Below are 6000 nucleotides of genomic sequence, written 5' to 3'. Positions count from 1 at the left end.
CAACGCATTGTACCTGGTGTGAAGTCGACACTTAGTAACTGGTACGATGTGGGTATCACGTTACCTTGAGCCAGCTGGCTGGCCTCTCTGAACTTGCTTCTTCTCTTGAAAAGCTAGAAGTAGTAATATATACCTGTCAGGTGGTTATGAGAATTATACATGTGAAGATTACACGGTGTATATGCAAAGTGTCTGGCTCAGTGTCTCATAGTAAATACTCAATAGGTTTTTTTCCTTCCTTCTCTGAGAACTACCTTCACTGCAATCCAGGATAAGGAAAGTCCGTGTGGCTCCGTCATAATCACACTGGCCACGTTCCGCTAAAAACCAATCTGTTCCTGGAGTTGGCTCTTTGAGCTGCCTGCCAGTCTTTGGAATCCCCTACCTGATGGGCTTTCTGCCTACACCCATAAAAGGAAAAGCTATCAACGCACCACGAGACTGCCTGAAAAGTAGACAATTGCAGGGCTCACCGATCAACACTAGAGGGCGCAATAAGCTCAGGAAAGCAGTGAGGGCCACACCCAAAAATCTAGGAATGCGCCTGTTTCCCCGGCCGCTCAGGTCCAAGCAAGAAAGATTAAGAGTAGCTCAGAAAGGCCTTCGTGGGGACAAAAGATGCGAAGGAAATGCAGGGAGCAGGAATGAAACACCTTCCCTTCGCCTTCGCCTTCGGCTTGGCACCGGACTAGAGAGCCTCTGGCGTCTGGTCTTTGAGAGTGGGTAGGACACAGCACCCTTCACGGTTCCTCCAGCTTCTTCATCTATCTCACCCAGCATCAGCCAGTGTGCCCTGGGTCACAGCTAAAAGACTACTCTAGAATACAATAGTCTCCGGTGTTTAGTTGGAGAGCAGAAACTCACAGGGAGAAAGATCTTCAGAAAGGTCTCCACGTGATTTACAAAATCCCACGTGGAAATTGATGGGCTACTTTAATGTACACCATCTTACTGATATTCACAGCCTGGGGTTGGAGATAGAGGCGATCATCTCATTTTAAAAGTAAGGAAACTGAGGTTCAGGTAACCGCCCACACTTTGGGCAGTTGTCCTTTAACAGTTTGTTTATTGTTGTTGTTGTTGTTGCTATTAATTAGTGCATTAGTGCTTTGCCTGCATGTACATATATAATGGTGCCAGTTCCTGAAACTGGAGTTACCGAGAGTCACGGCGCTATTGGCTTTTCTCTTGTTGTTCTTGTTCTGTTTTTATGTGGCACTGGGAATCTAACCTTTATCCCTCCCCTCCCCCTCCTCTCCCCCTTCCCCTCCCCCTCCCCCATTTTAAAATTAATTCAAACCACTCACACAACTGCAAGAAAACTACTCAGCTCCAAGCATTCCATACTCACCTTTACATTTTTTTTTATTTTACTTTTTTTATGTCTATGAATATTTTACCTTCGTGTATGTCCGTGCACTTCGTGCATGCCTGGAGTACCGGGAAGCCAGAGGAGGGTAGAGATGGAACCCCAGAACTGATACTGTGAGTTGAAATGTGGGTGCTAGGAATGGAATCCTGGCCTTTTGGAGAAGTCGGTGTTCTTAGCTGCTGAGTCATCTCACCAAGTCCCATAAAAAATTATTTATGTGGGCTGGTGAGATGGCTCAGTGGGTAAGAGCACCCGACTGCTCTTCCAAAGGTCCGGAGTTCAAATCCCAGCAACCACATGGTGGCTCACAACCATCCATAACAAGATCTGATGCCCTCTTCTGGAGTGTCTGAAGACAGCTACAGTGTACTTACATATAATAAATAAATAAATAAATCTTTAAAAAAAAAATTATTTATGCTTATTCATGTATTTGTGTGTGTGCTTGCATTGCCATGACCTGAGTGTAGAAGTTAAATAATGGGCTAGAGAGATGGGTCAGTGGTTGAGAGCAGTGGCTGCTCTTCCAGAGGTCCCAGGTTCAATTCCCAGCAACCACATGGTAGCTCACAACTGTGTAACTCCAGTTCTAGGGGATCTGATGCCCTCACATATATGTAGATGTGGACAAACCACGAATACACATAAATTTTTTAAATTTTATTTTATTTTTATTAGGTATTTTCCTCATTTACATTTTCAATGCTATTCCAAAAGTCCGCCATACCCACCCCCCCCCCATCCACTACCCACCCACTCCCCCGTTTTGGCCCTGGGGTTCCCCTGTACTGGGGCATATACCGTTTGCAAGTCCAATGGGCCTCTCTTTGCAGTGATGGCCGACTAGGCCATCTTTTGATACATATGCAGCTAGAGTCAAGAGCTCCGGGGTATTGGTTAGTTCATAATGTTGTTCCACCTATAGGGTTGCAGTTCCCTTTAGCTCCTTGAGTAATTTCTCTAGCTCCTCCATTGGGGGCAGTGTGACCCATCCAATAGCTGACTGTGAGCATCCACTTCTGTGTTTGCTAGGCCCCGGCATAGTCTCACAAGAGACAGCTATAACTGGGTCCTTTCAGCAAAATCTTGCTAGTGTATGCAATGGTGTCAGCGTTTGGGCGCTGATTATGGGATGGATCCCTGCATATGGCAATCACTAGATGGTCCATCCTTTCGTCACAGCTCCAAATTTTGTCTCTGTAACTCCTTCAATGGGTGTTTTGTTCCCATTTCTAAGAAGGGGCAAAGTGTCCACACTTTGGTCTTCGTTCATAAAAATTTTTAAAAGAACTTAATGGACAGTCTGTAGATGTTCACTCTGTCCTTCTGCCACCTGGGTTTCAAGAACAGAGCTCCCATCGTCAGGCTTGGCAGCAGGTGCCCTTACCCAGCCATCTCGCCGGCCCCACAAACCGAAAAGATGTTGCTGCATTCTCTATTGTCCTAACCCACTGAGCATGGTGAGAGGTGATGCAACACAGTAATTGTGAGGGTGTGCTCTGTATTTAGCCAGTCCAACCTCCTTTACTCTATCATTGCCTCCCAAACACTTAAAATGTCTACCTACAAAGTTCTCCCATTTCAGAAAAAGACTTGACCCAATTCTTCAGTTGTGGGCCTCTTTGAACTCAATTTTCCAAATCTGGAAAAATGGGAATATTAATATTCTTCCTAGGGTACTGACACAGGTGCTTTATATAAATTAACTCCACAGTACCTGGGACACAATTTAATATTTAATTGGTATAATATACACTATAAACCATTATATATTATAGCATATCATATAATATATAAGCACACACATATACAGATACACATACACACACACACACACACACACACACACATATATATATATATGATTAGGATTAAGTGAGGAGATTGCCGACTAGATTAGTACCAAGCTGGTCCTCTAAACACTACTGTCCACCCCAATCCTCAGAATGTGGACTAGTTTGGAATAGGGTCTTCGTAAACATCATGAGTTAAGATGAGCCAAGCACAGGGGTACATGCTTATACATCCACCTATTGTGATTTCCAGGCCAGCATGGTCTATATAAAGAGACACCAGCTCACAAAAGAAAACAGTCATAGTGCTCTCTAAGTCCCATATGTCTAAGTGTCTTTATGAAAGAGGAGGACATATAGAAAGAAATACTGAGGCAAAAGGGAAGGCGGCCAGGTCGAGATAGAGGCAGACACTGGGGTGATGCAAGAGCCAAGAAGTGCCAGGGAGTGCCTGGAGCCACAAATCAGGAGACAGTCATGGGATGGGTGTCTTCACAGCCCCCAGAAGGACACAACCTGTCAACAACTGCTTGAAGACCTCTGGCCTCCAGACAGAGAGAACATGCTGTGTTGTTCTAAGCCGCCCACTCGGTGGTGATTTGTTAACAACAGTTTATGACAGGGCAGTGACCAGACCTGGGTTTGTTGTCTTCATTTCCAGTATAACCTCTTTTGCTCTACCATGGCCTTCCAGGCCAGCAACAAACACTTAGGACATCTACGGTGCATTTGCCAATTGAGGAAAAAAGGGGGAAAAAATTGACCCAAATTGCAATCTTTTAGTACTTAAATGACATGAAGTCGTTGCCGGAACACGGGAACCATTTAATAAATATTAATGGACAAGCTGATTACACCAAATACCCCAGAACGCGGTGGACCGTGTTTACCTATTCAAGACATTGTGAGCCTATTTTCTCGCTCTACGTGCCAAGGACCCTAAGCTTATTTACAAGTTTTCCACATTAAGTCATAAGGTTCCAGAACTCACAGACACCGTTGAAGGCTGAAGGTTATCTGAGGCGCAGAGCCCTGCCTGTTCACTACCCCAGGGGTGATAAGTTGAAAGCCATCTAAACATTCTCAGGACTCTGAGTCTTACAAGGCAAGGATGACCTCATCCTGTTGAGCTTTTCTACCCTGGCTCAGGAATGGGCTTAAAGGAACCCGGAGCGTCCGTCCGGAGCTGCTCGGTGCTGTAAAGGATGTGGGTCACATGGTACTGTTTCCATTAGGTCAGCTTTGGAGTAGAATGGGTGGTGGTGGATTAATAGCTACAAAGGGAGGGAGAGGAAGGCTGGGCGAGCTGATTCACTGGAGCAAATCTTGGAGTGAGTCAGAATCCAGCAGAAAAATAGCCTGTTGTCCCACATCTGCCTCATTGTCTGGCAATGAGACACTTCCTCCGTGCATACCCACAGGCAAAGCAAAGGAAGGAGGAGGAAATGGATTCTTTTCAGGCTCCGTGGTACTATTCCTATACCTAATACTGTGACTTTAAATCACTTCGGACATTGTGTCCTATTCTGAGAGGTCTCCTTTGGCCATGGTGGTCTGCAGCACACTGTGTGGCCAAGAAGGATCTCAAATTCCTGCTTCTCCTCTGCCTCCATCTCCCACAGGATGGGATTTACAGGTGTGCACACCCTATCCAACAAGGCTGTCTTTCTGAATACAGAGCATGCTGTCTTTGCGAAACTCTTAGTGCTCTAGGTCATTGTTCCACAAGCACGGGGGCTGTACTGTAGCATCTCTGCATGCTGTCTCCAAGCCTGCAATGGAGTTGCTGGCTTTACTCTGCTGCTATGCTAATCACCACCCTTCCCTCTCAACAGGCCCCCCCACCACCCCCACCCCCACCCCCCACCCCCCCCCACCCCCGGTGGAAACTGGTGGCTGGTTAGCAGACTGTGGCACAGATTTGGTGTTATTCTTGTCATTTTTCTTTTCCAGTTCTTAACTCTATAGCCTTCCTCCGGTTCTCTTGGTTTCTTTGACTTCGTCTTCTCATCTTAATTTCTTACAGTGCTATCCACATTGCAGGGTAAGACAGTCTTCCCACACAGCACTGACACAGATAGTATATGGATGAACGAAGCGCTGTGTGGACAAGAAATACTGTTTGACTTCCTCTAAACCGTGATTACTTGGGCTGGGTATCTCTTTACCCAGACTGTAAACTGTACCTGTCTCGAGGGCTGTTTGCCTAGGGCAGTGGTTCTCAACCTTCCTAGTGCTACTGTCCTTTAATACAGTTCCTCATGTTATAGTGACTCCCTCAAACATAATTACGCTGCTACTTCATAACTGTAATTTTGCTGTTCTAGATTGTAATGTAGATATTTTTATAATGGTTGTCTAGGGGGTCGTGACCCACAGGTTGAGAACCATGAGCAGAGGGCTTTTTGTGTGTGTGTGTGTGTGTGTGTGTGTGTCCCTAATAGTCTCTTGCTGAATATTGTGAAAATTAGGAATAATGTATTCCGCGTAATATGTTACTTGTGCACTCAAATACTTGAGTTCTTATATGTACGTGTTACAAGTTCTTTAAAGCAATGCGGCTATTTAAACAGTTCAGTCACTTGTGGTGCTGAAGTGCAGGCTATGTATGGTAGAGTGCAATCTCTTCCCTCCAGGTCTTGTTTCTATCACTAAGATCTGCATTCCTGTGCTCAAGAGGCCAGCCATTTCCCCTCATCCTACTGTTCCGTTTCGGCTTCGTTACAAATGCATGGTCCACGGTATGACGGGGCCCAAACATATAAAATAGCCCCCCACATACATGAATGGCAAGCACAGTGTGGGGAAACACCAGGTAAGTTTGCAGCTATTTGG

The sequence above is a fragment of the Mus musculus genome, chromosome 3, assembly GCF_000001635.26.
Source record: "Mus musculus strain C57BL/6J chromosome 3, GRCm38.p6 C57BL/6J".
Classification (NCBI taxonomy): Eukaryota; Metazoa; Chordata; class Mammalia; order Rodentia; family Muridae; genus Mus; species Mus musculus.
The sequence above is the reverse complement of the archived record's forward strand: the minus strand, read 5'-3'. Positions refer to the sequence as shown.